A 23,924-nucleotide genomic window follows, 5' to 3' on the forward strand; every position below is an offset into this window, starting at 1 on the left:
CTTTTCTCACTTTACAAAACAGACTAGAAACCCCTCCACACCTTTCTTTCTAGTAATTACATGAAATTCCATGGTAGGGATATATCATAATTTATGAAACCATTCATTTTTTCCCTTCCTCCCTCCCTCCCTTCCTTCCTTCCTTCTTCCTCATTTTTTCCTTCTTTCCTTCCTTTCTTCCTCCCTTTTGTTAATACTAAAACTGCCACAATTGATATCTTCCTATATATAATCTTATGTATTGATGCACTTTTTCCTATGAGGTACATCCATAGGACTTGGATTATTGCATCAAATTATACATGAACTTTTCACCATAATAGATGTGGCCAGATTGCTGTTGAAAATGGTTGTAGCAATACTTAATTTCACAATTAATATATAAGTGCCATATTTTTGTCAGTACAGTGTTAGTACTGTTTAGCTTTTGTAGTACAAAATGTTAGTATTCTTTAACTTTTGTGTTAATTTGCAAACTTGGAAGCTTCCTGGTGAAATCAGAAAGTGATCCCTGTACACCAAGGTCAAAGAAAGACCAAAGAGGCAGACCACTCTAGATCGGTACACGGCAGATTTAATAAGCAAAGGAATGTACTTACAAACCTTATCTTGGGTGGCTGCATCTGAATCTGAAAAGTTTATATAGAGGCCTTAATTGGGTTCAGTCACATATTTAGTCCAGGTGGTCTCTACAACACATTGCTCTCGGAAGTTTGTGTCCTTGAAAATGGCTCCATCTGTGGGAACAGTGGGCAGAACTTACATTTCAAGGTCAGGGGAAGGTGTGAGAAGCCTCTAATTACCTGGGTCCAGCTCGCTTGTCAACCACCGGTCATGTCCTCTCTATTACCTTCTCCAACATTTTGTCAAACTACTAAGTGTAAATGTTATACTTTGTCCTCGCTCTTCATTACTTTCATTTGTATTCCCTACAGAAGTGGAGCAGCTCACGATATTTCTTGGGCCATTTTGTTTACTCTTCTGAATTGTCTATTCCTATCATTTCCTTGTTGCTCCATTAGAATTATCAGTTATAAGAACTTTCAAAATATTATGGCTATTAATCCTTTAAGTAACACAATAATTTTTCTCAAACTTATATAGTTTCACTTTGTTTATAGTATTTTGCTATCATAAACATTTAATGTATGTATAAACATATCCATCTTTTAAATATTAGCTTTAGCTCCGTTGAAAGTTCTTTACAAACTATAGGTGGTAAAATAGATTATCATAAACTTCATTGTAATTTATCTGAATGCACTGATTATAGATGGAGAGTGTCAGAATAGATGTTTTTAAAAAAGACCCAACCACATGTTGTGTTGTCTATAAGAACCCACTTTAACTATAAAGACACTGATAAGTTAAAAGTAAAGGGATGGAGAGATATACCATGTTAATGCTGATCAAAAGAAAGCAGGGGTTGATATACTAATACCTGACAAATTTGACTTCAGAACAAGGAAGGTTATTGGGGTAATGAGGGACACAATGTAATGATAAAGTGGACAATTCTCCAAAAGACATAAAAGTTCTATCTGTGTAGACACTTAACAGAGTGTGAAAGTACATGAGGCAAAAATTTATAGAACTGCAAGAAGAAATAGACATTCACTATTATAGTTGGAACCTTCAACACCTCTGTCAGTAACTGATAAATCCAGCAGGAAGACAATTAGGATAAAGCTGATCATGCACTATGGATCAATTGACCTAACTAGTATTTATAAAATACCCTATCCATCACAGCAGAATGCACATTCTTCACAGAATCACATGGAACATAAACCAGGACAGACAAAAATGTACCATATTAGTGAAAGATGTTAATAGTAGAGAACTGGGTGTGGGAGTTATGGGAATTGTCTATACTATATTTGTAATTCTCCTATTAATATAAAACTACTCTAAAGTAAAAATTATATTAAAAATGTAGATATGTATTTAAAAAGTATATTTAGAGTTTTTAATATAATATTTAGATGCATATGCATTGAAAAATCATAACTGCATTTAAAATTTCTAAAAAAATGTGCAAAACATTAAGTTAAAAATTTTAATTTGTTACATATTTAGGAAGAACTGTAATTAAATTTCAAGATATTAAAATTATTTTTCATATTAGCAAATTTGTATATGCTTAACTAGCAAAGCTGATGATTTTGATTACATCATGTTGTTTACTCATATGAAATATATTTCAACATTTAATCTATTATTTATAAATGAAATAACTAATCTGAGAAAATATTTTTGTTTCATTTTTTAATTTTCTTTTGATGCTTTCCTGAACAGAAGGTTTTAAAGATTGATATCAACATTCATTAATAGTAACAGTTTCATGAGTATCAAATGCTACTACAAAGCATTATGAAGCATTTAACATTAACTATTAAAATGTATTCAACAAGAAAAAAATCTTTGCATAAAATGTCACCTAACATTTCAATTTTTTTGCAAGCCATTAAGAAGCCAGTCAATAAACTATTTAATATAATGGTAATATAAATATTTCATGACAAAAGTCAGTGGTTTCCTGCTGACAACTGATAATGTCATTGCAGCAAATCCTTAGAGCTACGTTCTAGGGAGTAAGGTGCACAGTCTTTCATGCAGAGAACATAAGTTAGGATTACGCTTCCATGAAAATAATTTAACACTTAATAATTTGGGACATTATTTTATCTTCTAGTACATGTATCTTCCTAGAATACTTTGAGTATGTGAATTATTAAAGAATCTCAATCTTTGCATGCTCTTACAATCTGCTGCAAGAATTAAGAATTCTTTCATAGATCAGACTCATCTCATATTATTGTTATTCAAGGAGTATTACCAAATTAGTGAATATAATCAAAAGTTTTCCTGAATCAGAAAGAAACACAAATTATATTTTTATTTTTCAGACATTGCTTTACTGTCATTTATCTTTCATAAACAAAAATGTTAGATTTTTGAAAATTTGCAAATTGCTTTGATATTGCTATGTAAAAGATGAAGAAACTGTCAAGTTTTAAAGACTTATGAGCTTATTACATATTTGAAATGATTTAACTCCTGCGGATATAGAATAATCACTCTCAATCAGTGCATTCTCACGGTGTTGTGTTCTTACCCTTATTGGGTTTACTGTACTCCATTTTGTACTACAGCTACTTGAGATATGTATGTCTCCAAGCAGAGCATTCTTATATGTTTTGGAATCCTTCTTCAAAGCACGGCATCTTGATGTTAAAGGTGGTTAATAATGATACAAACGTTTGTACCTCTCAACTATGTTTGACAGTGGCTATCACTCTTTATTCTTTAGGTTCTATTCTTTATAGAGAAGCTCCTGAATTCTGTAATGGACAGTGTGTGTTCTTAGAGCTGACTGCTATTTCCTTTCCATCCCTTTCCTTTCATTCTATGGATAAAACATTTTGCTATGTGCTGTAGAGCAGAGCTTTCCAATAGCTCAATGGTGCACTGTAGAAGGCTTATAGGTATGTCATAAGATACTGACTTCAGTCCTTGGGATGAACAGTTGGAACTTAGAGCTTCCAGACTCTTTTGCTGGTCACCTCCAAATTAAAGTGGACTTTTCCCTGGCTTTTGTGGGAGAGATCTGGGTGAAATGGAGTCAATCCCTTCTGTCTTGCAGGCATTGAGCATATTACAGATAATGAGCACTCACTGCTCCTATACCAGGTACAGAGGACAACCACAAAGGTGTTCGACCACATGAGGGTCTACCTCAGCAGCCAGCTACAGAACAGCTACTGTCTATTACAGAGGGGTGGGATTTTTGGAGGAATTCCTTTTCCCAGTGCCCATGGAGCTTTTCACTCAGCCCAAAGTACTGCCAATTGGGGCCTAGGGAACAAAAAAGTTGAACGAGACTCCTGACAGATGACTATTCAGGTAGCCACTCCCAAATTTTGTCTTCACATATGCTGAATATTTCTGTCCCTTTGCAGCTGATGTTCTTTGCACTGGCTTTACATTGGATGCCCAAGAATGTATGTTAATTCTATAAATCAAAGATAATTATTTTGAAATACTTAATATGAGAACTTTGATTATATCCATACCTATTGTTTCAAGAAAGTTCAATATAAAGTTATCAATTAAAGAAGATTTAAATTATTTAATCATTTTAACTCAGAAAAGTGTTAAATTATTATTAAATAAAGGGTTAATATTTTTATCACCAAACTCTGAACAAAGTTTCTCATAGATGAAAACTCACAAACACATGAATAGATCACAACTAAAAAGTTATGAATTCACTTATCCATTCAAAGCATAAAACCTGATTTTAAAAGAAATTAATGTTCACAGGAAGCTCAAGTTTCTCCTTAGAAAGTGGAAAACATTACTTTGAAGTTGGATACAAATTCATAATTTAGTACTTTCCTTTTTACTTTGCAGTTAATTACTCATTATAATTATTCAATATATTGAAGAGTTGATTAGCCTTTTCACCAAGCCCCATAGAGATGCCTTCAAAAAGTGGGAGATCCTGCCTCAATGAAACAGGATCAGTCATAGATGCACCACTAGCTCTGAGGACCTTCACCTCTCACAAGTTACATGAACATGAACTGAAATGTCTGCAATAAAGTATGATGGTAGTAGTACCTGGTGCTGTAGAGATGCAAACAATTGAGCAATTGTATTTAGCTGGAGAATCAGGAAAAGAGTGAGGATTGGGGGAAAGAAAGTAAGGAAAAACAAAGATACAAATGTAAAGGAAAAAGCTTGCTTTAGAGAAAAAAAAATGGTTTGCTCAAAAACAAGCAGTTGTCAACTTAGTTAATTTCCACTGATGTTCTTGCTGTCATTTCCTATTTGCCCTCAACCCACTAAAACTGGGCTCTTTCACTGACTCATAAACTGAAATTGCTTTTGGACTTCTATCATCAGTTTTTCATTTCTAATGACCAATTTTCAGATTACATTTTGTTTGCACATTATAGCATGTGGCACAGTTATTATTCTCTCTTTTCACTTGAAATCTATGACACCATTTTTTCCTTGCAGTGTTCTTAGTATCACTTATCTTCATCTTTCATGAACTTCTTTTCTTTACCCACTCCATTTCTACAGGTTTCCTAGCTCCTCTTCTCTTCTCTCTATACACCATATCCCTTAGTTTCCTTGTCACATCCAAGGTGTGACCTATCACATGTTTGATTCAGATCTCAGCTGAGCCTTGGATCCATATATTGTATTGCCAAGTAGAGGTTTCCATTATGTATCTTGAGGTAATCAGCAAGCCACAAATACACTACATGTCTTACCTCAAATCTTTTCATTTTTTAATTCCTGTATTGCATAACATAATCATCAACCCATTTACTCAAGCTGGAAATCAGCAACCATCTTTCTTTTTCTTGATCTCTAAATTCTATTCCCTTAGTCCAGCCTATCCTGCAGTCCTATTAATGCTCTCTTGGAAATCTGTATGTTTCTTTATGCCACTTCTCTATCTAAAAATGAGAAAAATACATTATATGAAGGGTTAATATATGGATTTACATAAGAGGGTAAGAACCCACCAGAGGGCCCAGGACCAAGCCCCACAGTCCAGTGCACAGGCACTACTCCTGGGAGGCACCAGGGTTCCATAGCCAGCCATCCAGACCCAGGCCCACATAACAGCTGGCCATATCAACTCTGGGAATCCTAGGCCCTGTAACCAGAGACACCAGGACCCAACCCACCCATCAACAGGCTGGCACCAGCCGCAGGACTCCCTGGACCCTGGTCCTTCCCACCACCAAGCCAACAACATCTCTGGGACAACTTGGAACTCTCAGCTAACTTCCCTGGGATACAACCCCACAACTAGTGTGCTGACACCAGTTCTGGGACCAGCCAAGCCTACAAGACCACCCACAATAGTCAGCCCACCACAGCAGCTACATAGAAGGAACACTTAGAGCATATAGCTCTGGTGACCAGAGGGAAGTATGTTGCAGGGCCCCATAGGACATCTTCTATATAAAGCCACTTCTTCAAGTTTGGGGAAAGTAAGCAGCCTACCATATATAGAGAAATAAAAACAGAGAATTAGGCAAAATGAGACAACAAAGGGATATATTCCAAATGAAGAAATGACATAAAACTCAAGAGGAAGAACTAAGTGAAGTGCAGATAAGAAATCTACTTGAAGAAGAGTTAAAGGTAATGATTGTAAAGATGATCAAGAGCTTGAGATAAGAGGAACACAATGAGAAGTCAGACATTTCTAACAAGGAGTTAGAAAATCTAAAGAAGAATCACATAGATATGAAGAATAAAATAACTAAAAGAAAAAATAAACTAGAAGGAATCAACAAAAGATTAGATGATACAGAGGAATGAATCAGCAAACTGGAAGACAGAGTAGTGAAAATCGCTGAAGCTGAATAGAAAAAAAGATTTTTTAAATGACAACAGTTCAAGAGACCTCTGAGACAACAAGAGTACTAACATTCACATTATAGTGGTCCCAGGAGAAAAGAGAAAGAAGCAGAGAACACAGTTGAAGACATAAGACTGAAAATTTCCCTAACCTGAGAAAGAAAACATACATTCAGGTCAAGGAAGCACAGAGAGTCCCAAACAGGATCAAGCCAAATAGAACATACCAGATACATTGTAACTGAAATGCAAAAATTAAAGATAAAGAGAATGTTAAAATCACCCTGGGAAGAACAACAAGTTACAAGGGAACTCCCATAAAGTTATCAGATGATATTTCAGCAGAATCTCTGAAAGCCAGAAGGGAGTGGCATGGTATATTTAAAGTGATGAAAGAGAAAAACCTACAACCAAGAATATTCTACCTGACAAGGCTTTCATTCAAATTTGATGAAGAAATCAAAGGTTTACAGACAAGAAAAATCTAAGAGTTCAGCATCACCAATCCATCTTTACAAGAAATGTTAAAGGAACTTCCCTAAAAGAAAAAGAAAGGGCAACAAATAGAAATATTATAATTACAAAAAGAAAAGTCTCGTTGGTAAAGGCAAATATATGATAAAGGTAGTAAATCAACAATTATAAAGCTAGTAAGAAGGTTAAAAGACAAAAGCAATAAATCACCTATATCCACAATAAGTAGTTAAGGGATATGCAAAACAAAAAGATATAAAACATGATGTCAAAAAGAGTAATCATTGCAGAAGAGTAGTAAAAATGCAGGGCTCTTAAAATGCATCTGAAATTAAGAGATCAGCAAATTAAAATAACTACATTTATATAGATTGCTCTATATAAATTTCATAGTAACTACAAATCAATAATCTATAATAGATACACAAACACGAAAAGACATGAATCTGACATAACACTAAAGTTAGTCATCAAATCACAAAGGAAAAGAGCAAAAGAAGAAATGAACAAGTGAGATTTACCCCAGGGATGCAAGAATAGTTCAGTATTCCCAAATCAATCAACTTTATACACTACAATAACAAAACAAATGTATAAAAATCATACAATCAGGAGGGGTCAAGAGGTGGCATTCACCTCTTCCCACAGGGGCATCAAGAACACATCTACAGTAGGACCTTGTTGTTTATCCATCCTATATATAATAGTTCCATAATGGAAAAGAATATTAAAAAAATGAATGTCTATATGTGTATAACTGAGTTACTTTGCTGTGCAGCAGAGGTGGGCACACCATTGTAAATAAACTATACTTCAATAAGAAAAAAAGAATACATCTACAAATGGAACAATTCTCACAGAGCAACTGCTGAACACTAGCAGGGGACCTCAGACACCTAAATGGACAAGGAAAAATCCCCATGTAACAAGGTAGGATGAAAGAGAGAAAAGGAAAAAAATGAAAAGTGGAAGTTGGACAGGACCTGTGCTCCTGATGGGGAGCCAAAGGAGAGGAGAGGTTCCCACATGCAGGAAGCCCCCTCACTAGCAGGGAAATCAGCAAAGACAGAAGGGGAGATTCAGGGTCCAGAGGAGAGCGCATTAACCAGTCTGTGGCAGGCAGGACAGAAAGAGACCTACACAGATGGTCCATGCCACAGCCCTGCATTCCCAGCCTGAAACATGTGTCCACTGGTGCTGATGGGAACTGGATGCTAGACTGTGGGGTTTGGAGAGGAACCTGGGGAGAGGACGGCTGTTGGCTGTGTGGAGACAGCCTGAGGGGACAGGAGTGAGTAGCTCCACAAATATGAATGCTCCTGGGGGAAGTCATTGAAGCACCACTGTTGAGTGATTCATGCAGGGCAGGGCTGTCATTACAGCCTCTCTCTCCATGCATCAGCCCCCGCCCCCAGAAGGCATTAGGGGCTCCTGCTGGAGTGAGTTTGCACACTTCAGTCAGTTGCTGCCTCCTTCCCCACCCCTGGCAATCACATGCACACTTGTCAGTCACCACCTCCACCCCATCTCACCTGGGCAGGGAGCAGGTGCCTGTGTGTGGCCCACATGCAGACGTGGGGCTGAAACCCAGGGGCTGTGGAACTAAGGAAGAAGAGGTGAAAGCAGAAAGCTAAAGAAAGCAGCTCGTTGCAGCTGCACAAACCATAGATTAAACCCCCATGACACGCTTGATAAACTCAGCACCTGCAGGACATCTGAATGGACAATGAGTGCTCCCACCACTGAGATGGGTCTAGCTTTAGCTGCTCTGGACTTTGTGGGCAGGTACACATGGGGGTTGAACCAGGTCAGAGTCTGAGCTGCCCCCATAGTGCCCACAGTGAACACAGATACAGGATTACTGCAATCCTGGGACCTCACTTCAGTGGATCTACACTGGTAGCCTGGTGAAAACAATGCTTGAGAGACACCAGGGCCAATTGTCTGCATACTAACAGTTAAGGTGGGGCTGAGAGCAGTGCCAATAAGAGAGTAACTTGTGAGCTTTCACAATGGGTGAACAGTGACACAACAGAGCTCATTCACAGGCTAACAGCTCTGGAGGAGGAATACTCAGTGGTTACTCTCCCCGTGGGAGTGCTCCAATCCCGGCTACCTTGCATTGCAGATCAGAAGCACAGCTAATAAACAGATGTGGAGGTATCTATTCCAACAAGTAGGGAGCTGGCCCTGCCCCAGAAAGGGGCAACCACAGACAACCTCAAAGCACAGGGCAGGCCCCACTCAATATCCAGAGCAAGCTCTGGTCACTACAACACCAGTCAAACCCCCTATCAAGGGGATAATGGACCAAGCCTCTGGACCAAACTCACCCACCTGGTGGCAGACCCCAGAAGCAAGAAGAACTACAATCCTGCAGCCTGTGGAAAGGAGACTAGAAACACTGTAAGTCAGACAAAATGAGACAACAGAGAAATTTGTTGCAAACGAAGGAGCAAGATAAAAACCTACAAGAACAATTAAATGAAGAGGAGATAAGCAATTTATCTGAAAAATAATTCAGAGTAATGATAGTAAAGATGATTCAAGATCTCAGAAAAAGAATGGAGGCATGTATCAAGAAGATACAAGAAAAGTTTAACAAAGGCCTAGAAGAACTATAGAAGAAACAGATGAACAGAGTTATTATTGTCTTAATAACTGAAATGAAAAATACACTAGAAGGAATCAATAGTAGAATAACTGAGGCAGAAGAACAAATAAGTGACCTGGAAGACAGAATGGTGGAAATATCTTCTGCAAACAGAATAAAGAAAAAAGAATGAAAAGAAATGAGGACAGTCTCAGAGACCTGTAGGACAATATTACATGCACCAACATTTGAATTACAGGGGTCCCAGAAGAAGAAGAAAAAAAGAATGGACCTGAGAAAATAGTTGAAGAGGTTATAGACGAAAATTTCCCTAACCTGGGAATAGAAATAATCACCCAAGTCCAGGAAGTGCAGAAAGTCCCACGCAGGATAAACCCAGGGAGGAACACACCAAGACACACAGTAATCAAATACACAAAAATTAAAGATAAACAAAAGCATTAAAATCAACAAGGGAAAAATAACAAATAATGTACAAGGGACCACCCATAAGGTTATCAGCTAATTTCTCAACAGCAATTCTGAAAGCCAGAAGGGAATGGCACAATATATTTAAAGTAATGAAAGGGAAGAACCTACAACCAAAAATACTCTACCCAGGAAGGCTCTCACTCAGATTTGATGGAGAAATCTAAAGCTTTACAGACAAGCAAAAGCTAAGAGACTTCAGCACCACCAAACCAGCTTTACAAGAAATGTTAAAAGAAATTCTCTAGGCAGGGGGAAAAAAAGAGGCCACAACTAGAAACAAGAAAGACACAAATGGGAAAGCTCACTGGTAAAAACAAAAATACAGTAAAAGCAGGAAATCATCCACACACAAATATAATATCAAAACCAGCAGCCATGAGAAGAGGAGAGTACAAATGCAAGAAATGAGAATTGCATTTGAAATTAAGAGACCAGCAAATAACCACAAACTTGTGTGTGTATAAATATAAATTATATATATATGTATATATATATATTTATATAGACTGTTATATCAAAACCTCATGAGAAACACAAACAAAAAAAATTACAATACATACACACACAACAAAGGAAAAGCAACCCAAATACAACACTAAAGATGGTCATTAAACCATAAGAGAAGAGTACAGAAGAAGAAGGGAAGAAAAAAGACCTACAAAAACAAACCCAAAATAATTAAGAAAATGGCAAAAGGAACATACATATTGATAATTACCTTAAATATAAATGGATTAACCAAAGACATAGACTGGCTGAATGGATACAAAAACAAGACCCGTATATATGCTATCTATAAGAGACACATGTCAGACCTAGGGACACATACAGACTGAAAGTGAGGGGATGGGTAAAGATATTTGATGCAAATGGAAATAAAAAGAAAGGTGGAATAGCAATACTCATCAGAAAAAATAGACTTTAAAATAAAAACTGTTACAAGAGACAAGGAAGAGCACTACATAATGATCAAGGGATCAATCCATGAAGAAGAAATAACAATTGTAAATATATATGCACACAACATAGGAGCACCTCAACATATAAGGCAAATGCTAACCACCAAAAAGAGGAAATTTACAGTAACACAATAATAGTGGGGGACTTTAATATCCCACTGTCACCAATGGACAGATCATCCAGACAGAAAATCAATGAGCAAACACAAGCTTTAAATGACACAATAGACCAAATAGACTTAATTGATGCTTATAAGTCAAAAAATGGGCAAAAGATCTAAATAGACATTTCTCCAAAAAAGACATACAGATGGCCAAGAGGCACATGAAAAGATGCTTAACATCACGAATTATTAGAGAAATGCAAATCAAAACTACAAAGAGGTATCACCTCACACCGGTCAGAATGGCCATCATGGAAAAATCTACAAACAATAAATAAATTTTGGAGAGGATGTGGAGAAAATGGAACCCTCTTGCACTGTTGGTGGGGATGTAAATCGCCACTATGGAGAACAGGATGGAGGTTCCTTAAAAAACTAAAAATAAACTACCATATGACCAAGCAATACCACTACTGGGCAGAGAAAACCATGTACAGAGACTATGTACAGAGAAAACCATAATTCAAGATGATGCATACACCACAGTTGTCATTGCAGCACTATTTACAATAGCCAGGACATGGAAGCAACCTAAATGTCCATCAACAGATGAGTGGATAAAGAAGACGTGATACATACATATAATGGAATATTACTCAGCAATAAAAAAGAATGAAATAATGCCTTTTGCAGCAACATAGATGGACCTAGAGATTGTCATACTGAGTATAGTAAGTCTGACAAAGAAAAAAATATCATATGACATTGCTTATATGTGGAAACTTAAAAAATGGTACAAATGAACTTATTTAAAAAACAGAGCTATAGAAAACAAACTTATGGTTACCAGAGGGAAAAGTGGGGGTGGGTAGGGAGGGATAAATTGGGTGATTGGGATTGACATATACACGCTACTATATATAAAATAGATAACTAATAAGGACCTACTGTTTAGCACATGGAACTCTTCTCAGTACTCTGTAATGACATACATGGGCAAAGAATCGAAAATAGAGTGGATATATGTATATGTATGCCTAATTCACTTTGCTGTACAGCAGAAACTAACTACATTCTTAATTAACTATACTCTAATAATTTTTTTTTAAAGACAAATCTTATGATAATCTCAAACTGATGCCAAAAACAGCTTTTGACAAAATTCAGCATCCATTTCTGATAAAAACTCAACAAAGTGAGTACAGAGGGAACATACCTCAACATAATAAAGGCCATATATGACACACACAGCTATTATATTTGACAGTGAAAAGCTGAAAACATTTCCTCTTAGATCAGGAGTAAAACAAGGATGCCTACTCTTGCCACATTTATTCAACAAAGTTTTGAAAGTCCTAGCCCTAGCAATCAGAAAAGAGAAAGAAATAAAAACACTGTAAATTGGAAAGGAAGGAGTAGAACTATCACTTTTTCCACATGACATAATACTATACATAGGAAATCCCAAAGACATCACCCAAAAGTTCCTAGGACTTATCAATGAATTTAGTAAAGCTTTAGTATTCAAAATTAATATATCTGCTGCATTTCTATACCCTAACAACACAGTAGCAGAAATAGAAATTAAGAGAAAAATCTCATTTACAATCATATCAAAAAGAATAAAATAACTGGGAATAAATCTCACTTAGAAGGTAAAAGACGTACCTTCAGAAAACTTTGACATTGACAAAAGAAATTGAAAATGACAGAAACAGATGGAAAGATATACTGTGCTCCTGGATTGGAACAATCAGTATTTTTAAAAATCACCATACTTCCCAAGGCAATCTACAAATTTAATGCAGTCCATATCAAAATACCAATTACATTTTTCACAGAACTAGAACAAATAGTTCTAAAGTTTGTATGGAAACACAAAAGACCCTGAATAGCCAAAACAATCTTGAGAACAAAGAACAATGATGGAGATATCATGCTCCCTGATTTCAAACTATACTACAAAGCTGCAATAATAAAAATAATATGATACTTGCACAAAAACAGGCCCATAGATCAATGGAACAGGAGCCCAGAAATGAATCCACACTTGTGTGGGCAATTAATCTATGTCAAAGGAGGCAAGAATACACAACAGGGAAAGACAGTCTCTTCAATAAATATTTCTGGAAAAAACTGGACAACTACATGCAAAACAATCTAAGTGGAGTACTGTCTGACACTATGCACACAAGTCAATTCAAAATGGATTAAAGACTTAAATGTAAGACCTGAAAACATAAAACTTCTAGAAGAAAACATAGGCAGTACACTTCTTTATAGTGTTCTTATTAATATTTTTGGTTGTGTCTCTCCAGGCAATGGAAACAAAACAAAAATAAACAAATGGGACTACATCAATTTAAAAAGGTTTTGTACAGCAAAAAAACTGTCAACAGAAAGGAAAGGTCACCTACTGAAAGGGAAAAGATATTTGCAAACAATATATCCCATGAGGGGTTAATATCCAAACTATACAAAGTACTCATACAACACAACATGGAAAAAAAATCCTATTAAAAAATGGGCAGAAGACATTAACAGACATTTTTCAAAATAAGACATACAGATGGCAAAGAGGCATATGAAAAGACAGTCAACATCACTAATCATAAGGGAAATGCAAGTCAAAACCACAATGAGATATATCACCTCACACCTGGCAGAACTTCTATTATCAAAAAGACCACAAACAACTGGTGTCAGCAAGGATGTGGAGAAAATTCTACCCTAGTGCACTGTTGGTAGGAATGTATATTGGTGCAGCCACTATGGAAAATAGTATGGAGATTATGCAAAAAGTTAAAAATAAAACTACCGTAAGATCCAGCAATTCTACTCCTCGGTATTTATCCAAAGAAAATGAAAACACTAGCTCAAAAAGATACATTAACCCTTAGGTTCATTGCAACATTATTTACAATAGCCAAGATACAGAGGCAACCTAAGTGCCCATCAATAGATGAATAGGTAAATAAGATGTTTTATATATATATGATGTTATATATGTATAAGATTTTATACACACACACACACACACACAAACACACACACAATGGAATACTACTTAGCCATAAAAAAATAATGAAATCTTGACATTTTCAACAACATGGATGGTCCCAGAGGGTATTACGTTTAGTGAAATAATTCAGACAGAGAAAGACAAGCACTAAATGATTTCACTTATATGTGAAATCTAAAAAGCAATACTATGGAAAAAACGTAACAAAACAGACAGACTCATAGATACATAGAACAAACAGATGGTAACCAAAAGGGAGGGGAAAGGGGAGAGTAACAGACAGGCTATAAAAATGTGTTGAAGAGTGATTATATGTTTTCTAATGGCAGACTTATGTTCATTCTTAGGTATAGATGAGGAAGTTTAAGAGGTACAAACTTTCAATTGCAAAATAGATGAGTCATGGTTATGAAATGTACAGCATGAAGAATACAGTCAATAATCATGTAATATCTTTGTATGGTGACAGTTCATGACTAGGCTTATCATAACTAGATGGTCATTTTGAAATGTATAGAAATATCAAGTCACTATATTATGTACCAGGAACTGACATAGTTTTGTAGGTCAATTATACTGCAAAAACAAACAAACAAACAAACAAACTCATAGAATAAGATCAGATTTGTGGTTACCAGGGAGGAGAGGGTTAAGGGGAGGGGGAGCTGAATGAAGGCAATAAAAAGTACAAGCTTCCAGTTTCAAGATAAATAAGTGCTAGGAATATGATGTACAACATGATAAGTATAATTAACACTGCTCTATGTTGTATGTCAAAGTTGCTAAAAGGATAAATCCTAAGAGTTCTCATCAAAATAATAATAATAATAATTAAATACAAGGTTTCAACACATAGAGTTTGAATGATTAGTGGCTTGGATTGAAAAATAAATATGGTAACTGGATAGCACAATACAGTAAACCTGTTCCATTTGAACCTGTATATCTTTATGGCGCATTTTCAACTTTGATAGCCATTAAAACCAGTACTAAAACAAACCAAAATTATAACCAGATCTTCAAATGTCTGTATCATAAAGAATTAAAGCAAAGCTAATGAAGCATATTTGATCACACTTCTCTCTCACAAACTATTAATAAATAAAAACATACTGTAAAACAAAGAACATGATGTTATTAGATTTTATTAACAAATTATAAAAACAATATTTTAGGGAAAAATCAAAAGATTTTCCACTTATGGGAATAAAATGAATTTGAAATATTCTTTATTTCTACCTTTTAATGTCCATATTTTCATGGTTTACCTAAGAATGAACATAAGTCTGCCATTAGAAAACATATAATCACTTTTCAACACATTTTTATAGCCTGTCTGTTACTCAAATTTCTCTACCCATTTGATATGTTCCTTCTCTGTCTTACCAGGGATTTCACTTATTTGATATGGATTCTACTCCAACCAAGATATTATACATGCTTTTATTCTTGTTCTAGAAGTATTTGGTTCATTTCATTATATACATTTTATTTCTTCCAGTTACAAAGGATGCACAGCCACTTTTCTCCACCAATTGGTTAATGTCTAAATATAAACTAATAATATATTAAATTAATGTTCAAATATATGTTAGGGTGATAATAAATGCAAATTATTTATAAATACCACTAAAGATACATTACAGTTATTTATTGATAGAAGGATGCAGAAAAATTTGGATACCACTATCATCTGTACACAATATTAAAAGCCTTTCATAACATAGCTGTTGATGCCATGTGGCTCCTTTGCCTACCATCTATCTTACCTATGTTCTAGCTTTCTTTATGCATATAGAATAAACAGTCTAAGAATGGATACAAAATATACAGAAATCGGTTGCATTTCTACACAGCAAAGTATCAAAAATAGAATGCAATCCCATTTATAATTACATTAAAAGAATAAAATATCTAAGAATTAATCTAAGGAGGTAGAAGAACTTTACTCAGAAAACTATAGGACACTGATAAAAGAAATTGAAGATGACACAAACAGATGGAAAGATACAGCATGTTCATGGATTGGAAGAATTAATATTGTTAAAATGACCATACTACCCAAGGCAATCTACAAATCAATGCAATCCCTATCAAAATACCAATGGAATTTTTCACAGAACTAGAACAAGTAAATCTAAAATTTGTATGGGAACACAAAAGACCCTGAATAACCAAAGCAATCTTTAGAAAGAACAGAGCTGTAGGTATCATGCTCTCTGACTTCAGACTATACTACAAAGCTACAGTAATCAAAACAGCATGGTACTGGCAAAAAAAAAACAGACATGTAGATCAATAACACAGAATAGAGAGCCCAGAAATAAACTCATGCACCTGCACTTGCAGTCAATTAATCTATGACAAAGGAGGCAAGAATACACAATGGGGGATAGTCTCTTCAATAAGTGCTGCTGGGAAAACTGGACAGCTACACATAAAAGAAGGGAATTAGAACATTATCTTGTACCATATAAAAAAATAAGCTCATAATGGATAAAAGACCTAAATGTAAGACCAGAAACCTTAAAACTCATGGAAGTAAAGATAGGCAGTACACTCTCTGACATAAATCATAGCAATATTTTTGGATCTGTGTCCTAAGGCAAAAGAAACAAAAGCAAAATGAAAAATGGGACCTAATTTAACTTTAAAACTTTTGCACATCAAAGGAAACCATCAAAAACGCATAAAGACAAACTACTGAGTGGAAGGAAATATTTGCAAATATTATTACCGGCAAGGGGTTATAATCCAAAGTATATAAACAGTTCATATAACTCAAAATCAATAAAACAAACAACCCAATTAAAAATGGAGGGAAGATCCCAATAGATATTTTTCCAAAGAAGACATGGAGACAGCCAACAGGCATATGAAAATACACTCATCATCACTATTCATAAGGGAACTGCAAATCAAAAACACAATGAGACATCACCTCACACCAGTCAGAATGGTTATTACCTAGAATACCACAAATAACAAATGTTGGCGAGTATGTGGAGAAAAGGGAATCCTGTACACTATTGGTGGGAATATTAACTGGTATAGCCACTGTGGAAAACAGTGTGCAAGATTCTCAAAAAAAAAAAAACTAAAAATAGAACTACTATATAATTCAGCAATTCTACTCCTGGGTATATATCCAAATAAAATGAAACTCAGTGGAAAATATACATGCACCCCAAAATCCATTAGCAGCGTTATTTCTATAAGCCAAGATATGGAAGTAATTTAAGCGTCCATCAACAAATGATGAAGAAAGAAGATGTGGTGGCTAACCTGGTGGCGCAGTGGTTGAGAGTCTGCCTGCCGATGCAGGGGACACGGATTCGTGCCCCAGTCTGGGAAGATCCCACATGCCGTGGAGCAGCTAAGCCCATGAGCCAGGGTCACTGAGCCTGCACGTCCGGAGCCTGTGCTCCACAAAGGGAGAGGCCACAGCAGTGAGAAGCCTGCATACCGCAAAAAATAATAATAATAATAATAAATAAATAAGTAAATGCAATAAAGACCAATTTAGAAAATTTTGAAAGTACGTAAAATTTGTAAAAGAAAATTAAAATACATATGATCCCACATTCTTCAAATAACCACTAATAATATTTTCTTTGATGCACATCTGATTTACATGCAATATTCTATTACATATAATTATGTATAATTTATAAAAATATACTTTTGTATTCTTCTAATAAAGATATTGAAATAATGAGATTTTAAGAGTTTATCTGGGGAGGACGGAGGGGAAGATGGCGGAAGAGTAAGATGCAGAAATCACCTACCTCCCCACAGATACAACAGAAATACATCTACACGTGGAACAACTCCTACTGAACGCTGGCAGAAGACCTCAGACCTTCCAAAAGGCAAGAAACTCCCCACGTACCTGGGTAGGGAAAAAGCAAAAAGAATAAACAGAGACAAAAGGATAGGGACGGGACCGGCACCAGTGGGAGGGAGCTGTGAAGGAGGAAAGGTTTCCACACATTAGGAAGCTCCTTCGCGGGCAGAGACTGTGGGTGACGGAAGGGGAAAGTTTCAGAGCCGCGGAGGAGAGCGCAGCCACCACGCTGCGGAGGGCAAAGCAGAGAGATTGCCACACAGAGGATCAGTGCCGACTGTCACTCAGCAGCCTGGCAGGCTTGTCTGCTCACCCGCTGGGGGCGGGCGGGGCTGGGAGCTGAGGCTCGGGCTTTGGGCGGAGCATAGGGAGAAGACTGGTGTTGGCAGCGTGAACACAGCCTGCAGGGGGTTAGTGCACCATGGCTAGCCGGGAGGGAGTCCGGGGAAAAGCCTGGACCTGCTGAAGAAGCAAGAGACTTTTTCTTCCCTCTATGTTTCCTGGTGCGCCAGGGGAGGGGATTAAGAGCGCTACTTAAAGGAGCTCCAGAGACAGGCACGAGCTGCGGCTAAAAGTGTGGACCCCAGAGATGGGCATAAGAAGCTAAGGCTGTTGCCACTGCCACCAAGAAGCCTGTATGTGAGCACAGGTCACTATCCACACCCCCCTTCCGGGGAGACTGTGCAGCCTGCCACTGCCAGGGTCCCGGAATCCAGGAACAACTTCCCCAGGAGAATGCACAGCACGCCTCAGGCTGGTGCAACGTCACGCCGGCCTCTGCCGCCGCAGGCTCGCCCCACAATCCGTACCCCTCCCTCCCCGCGGCGTGAGTGAGCCACAGTCCCCAAAGCAGCTGCTCCTGTAACTCCGTCCTGTCTGAGTGAAGAACAGATGCTCGCCAGTGACCTACACGCAGACGCAGGGCCAAATCAAAAGCTGAGCCCCGGGAGTTGTGAGAACAAAGAAGAGATAGGGAAATCTCTCCCAGCAGCCTCAGAAGCAGCAGATTAAAGCTCCACAATCAACATGATGTACCATTCATCTGTGGAATACATGAATAGACAACAAATCATCCCAAATTGAGGAGGTGGACTTTGAGAGCAAGATTTATGATTTTTTCCCCTTATCCTCTTTTTGTGAGTGTGTATGTGTATGCTTCTGTGTGAGATTTTGTCTGTATAGCTTTGCTTCCACCATTGTCTTAGGGTTCTATCTGTCCGTTTTTAATTTTTTTTTATATTTGTTAATAATTATTATTTATTTTAATAACTTTATTTTACTTTATCTTATTTTTCTTTCTTTTTTTCCTTTCTTCTCTCCTTCCTTCCTTCCTTCCTCCCTCCCTCCCTCACACTCTCCCTCCCTCTTTTCTTTTTTCTTTCTTTCTTTCTTTCTTTCTTTCTTTCTTTCTTTCTTTCTTTCTTTCTTTCTTGTTTGCTTGCTTGCTTGCTTGCTTTCTACTTCTACTAATTCTTTCTTTCTAATTTTTCTCCCTTTAATTCTGAACCGTGTGGATGAAAGGTTCTTGGTGCTGCAGCCAGGAGTAAGGACTGTGCCTCTGAGGTGGGACAGCCAACTTCAGGACACTGGTACACAAGAGAACTCCAAGCTCCACGTAATATCAAATGATGAAAATCTCCAGAGATCTCCATCTCAACGCCAGCATGCAGCTTCACTCAACGACCAGCAAACTACAGTGCTGGACAACCTATGTCAAACAACTAGCAAGACAGGAACACAAGCCCACCCATTAGCAGAGAGGCTGCCTAAAATCATAATAAGTCCACAGACACCCCAAAACACACCACCAGACGTGGACCTGCCCACCAGAAAGAGAAGATCCAGTCTCATCCACCAGAACACAGGCACTTGTCCCCTCTACCAGGAAGCCTACACAACCAACTGAACCAACTTTAGCCACTGGGGACAGACGTCAAAAACAACGGGAACTAGGAACCTGCAGCCAGCAAAAAGGAGACCCCAAACACAGTAAGATAAGCAAAATCAGAAGACAGAAAAGCACACAGCAGATGAAGGAGCAAGATAAAAACCCACGAGACCTAACAAATAAAGAGGAAATAGGCAGTCTACCTGAAAAAGAATTCAGAATAATGATAGTAAAGTTGATCCAAAATTTTGGAAATAGAATAGACAAAATGCAGGAAACATTTAACAAGGACCTAGAAGAACTAAAGATGAAACAAGCAATGATGAACAACACAATAAATGAAATTAAATATACTCTAGAAGGGATCAATAGCCGAATAACTGAGGCAGAAGAACGGATAAGTGTCCTGGAAGATAAAATAGTGGAAATAACTACTGAAGAGCAGAATAAAGAAAAAAGAATGAAAAGAATTGAGGACAGTCTCAGAGACCACTGGGACAACATTAAACACACCAACATTCGAATTATAGGGGTTCCAGAAGAAGAAGAGAAAAAGAAAGGGACTGAGAAAATATTTGAAGAGATTATAGTTGAAAACTTCCCTAATATGGGAAAGGAAATAGTTAATCAAGTCCAGGAAGCACAGAGAGTCCCATATAGGATAAATCCAAGGAGAAATACGCCAAGACACATATTAATCAAAAATTAAATACAAAGAAAACATATTAAAAGCAGCAAGGGAAAAACAACAAATAACACACAAGGGAACCCTGATAAGGTTAACAGCTGACCTTTCAGCAAAACTCTGCAAGCCAGAAGGGACTGGCAGGACATATTTAAGGTGATGAAAGAGAAATACCTGCAACCATGATTACTCTACCTAGCAAGGATCTCATTGAGATTTGATGGAGAAATTAAAACTTTAACAGATAAGCAAAAGCTGAGAGATTTCATCATCACCAAACCAGCTTTACAACAAATGCTAAAGGAACTTCTCTAGGCAAGAAACACAAGAGAAGGAAACGACCTACAATAATGAACCCAAAACAATTAAGAAAATGGGAATAGGAATGTACATATCGATAATTAGCTTAAAAGTAAATGGACTAAATGCTCCCACCAAAAGACACATATTGGCTGAATGGATATAAAAACAAGACCCATATATATGCTGTCTACAAGAGACCCACATCAGACCTAGAGACATACAGACATACAGACTGAAAGTAAGTAGATGGAAAAATATATTCCATGCAAATGGAAACCAAAAGAAAGCTGGGGTAGCAATTCTCATATTATATCTTTAAAATAAAGACTATTACAAGGGACAAAGAAGGACACTACATAATGATCAAGGGATCAATCCAAGAAGAAGAGATAACAATTGTAAATATTTATGCACCCAACATAGGAGCACCTCAATACATAAGGCAAACACTAACAGCCATAAAAGGGGAGATCGACAGTAACACATTCATAGTAGGGGACTTGAACCCCCCACTTTCACCAATGCACAGATCATCCAAAATGAAAATAAATAAGGACACACAAGCTTTAAATGATACATTAAAAAAGATGGACTTAATTGATATTTATAGGACATTCCATCGAAAAACAGCAGAATACACATTCTTTTCAAGTGCTCATGGAACATTCTTCAGGATAGATCATATCTTGGGTCACAAATCAAGCCTTGGTAAATTTAAGAAAATTGAAATTGTATCAAGTATCTTTTCCGACCACAATGCTATGAGACTGGATATCAATTACAGGAGAAGATCTGTAAAAAACACAAACACATGGAGGCTAAACAATACACTACTTAGTAACGAAGTGATCACTGAAGAAATCAAGGAGGAAATCAAAAAATACCTAGAAACAAATGACAATGGAGACACGATGACCCAAAGCCTATGGGATGCAGAAAAAGCAGTTCTAACAGGGAAGTTTATAGCAATACAATCCTACCTTAAGAAACAGGAAACATCTCGAATAAACAACCTAATGTTGCACCTAAAGCAATTAGAGAAAGAAGAACAAAATACCCCCAAAGTTAGCAGAAGGAAAGAAATCATTAAAATCAGATCAGAAATAAATGAAAAATAAATGAAGGAAACAATAGCAAAGACCAATAAAACTAAAAGCCGGTTCTTTGAGAAGATAAACAAAATTGATAAACCATTAGCTAGACTCATCAAGAAAAAAAGGGAAAAGACTCAAATCAATAGAATTAGAAATGAAAAAGGAAAAGTAACAACTCACACTGCAGAAACACAAAAGATCATGAAAGATTTCTACAAGCAACTCTATGTCAATAAAATGGACAACATGGAAGAAATGGAAAAATTCTTAGAAATGCACAACCTGCCAAGACTGAATCAGGATGAAATAGAAAATATGAACAGACAAATCACAAGCACTGAAATTGAAACTGTGATTAAAAATCTTCCAACAAACAAAAGCCCAGGACCAGATGGCTTCACAGGCGAATTCTATCAAACATTTAGAGAAGAGCTAACACCTATCATTCTCAACCTCTTCCAAAATATAGCAGAGGGAGGAACACTCACAAACTCATTTTATGAGGCCACGAACACCTTGATGCAAAAACCAGACAAGGATGTCACAAAGAAAGAAAACTACAGACCAATATCACTGATGATCATAGATGCAAAATCCTCAACAGCACATTAAAAGGATCATACACCATGATCAAGTGGGGTTTATTCCAGGAATGCAAGGATTCTTCAATATATGTAAATCAATCAACGTGATACACCATATTAACAAATTGAAGGATAAAAATCATATGATCATCACAATAGATGCAGAGGCAACTTTCGACAAAATTCAATACCCATTTATGATAAAAACCCTGTAGAAAGTAGGCATAGAGGGAACTTTCCTCAACATTATAAAGGCCATATATGACAAACCCACAGCAAACATCGTCCTCAGTGGTGAAAAACTGAAAGCTTTTCCACTAAGATCAGGTAGAAGACAAGGTTGCCCACTCTCACCACTCTTATTCAACATATTTTTGGAAGTTTTAGCCACAGCAATCAGAGAAGAAAAGGAAATAAAAGTAATCCAAATCGGAAAAGAAGAAGTAAAGCTGTCACTTTTGCAGATGACATGATACTATACATAGAGAATCCTAAAGATGCTACAAGAAAGCTTCTAGAGCTAATCAATGAATTTGGTAAAGTAGCAAGGTACAAAATTAATGCACAGAAATCTCTGGCATTCCTATACACTAATGATGAAAAATGTGAAAGTGAAATCAAGAAAACACTCCCATTTACCACTGTAACCATAATAATCAAATATCTAGGAATAAACCTACCTAAGGAGACAAAAGACGTGTATGCAGAAAATTATAAGACACTGATGAAAGAAATTAAAGATGATACAGATAGATGGAGAGATACACCATGTTCTTGGTTTGGAAGAATCAACATAGTGAAAATGACTCTACTACCCAAAGCAATCTACGGATTCATTGCAGTCCTTATCAAACTACCACTGGCAGTTTTCACAGCACTAGAACAAAATATTTAACAATTTTTATGGAAACACAAAAGACCCCGAATAGCCAAAGCAATCTTGAGAATGAAAAACGGAGCTGGAGGAATCAGGCTCCCTGAATTCAGACTATACTACAAAGCTACAGTAATCAAGACAGTATGGTAGTGGCACAGAAACAGAAATATAGATCAATGGAATAGGATAGAAAGTCCAGAGATAAATCCACGTACATATGGTCACCTTATCTTTGAAAAAGGAGCCAGGAATGTACAGTGGAGAAAGGACAGCCTCTTTAATAAGTGGTGCTTGGAAAACTGGACACATACATGTAAAAGTATGAGATTAGATCACTCCCTAACACCATACACAAAAATAAGCTCAAAATGGATTAAAGACCTAAATGTAAGGCCAGAAACTATCAAACTCTTAGAGGAAAACATAGGCAGAACACTCTATGACATAAATCACAGCAAGATCCTTTCTGACCCACCTCCTAGAGTAATGGAAATAAAAACAAAAATAAAAAAAATGGGACCTAATGAAACTTCAAAGCTTTTGCACAGCAAAGGAAACCATAAACAAGACCAAAAGACAACCCTCAGAAAGGGAGAAAATATTTGCAGA

Source organism: Delphinapterus leucas, chromosome 7 (genome assembly GCF_059928025.1).
Source record: "Delphinapterus leucas isolate spDelLeu-1000000601 "Yukka" chromosome 7, BTC_Dleu_Yukka2, whole genome shotgun sequence".
In the NCBI taxonomy this organism is placed as follows: domain Eukaryota; kingdom Metazoa; phylum Chordata; class Mammalia; order Artiodactyla; family Monodontidae; genus Delphinapterus; species Delphinapterus leucas.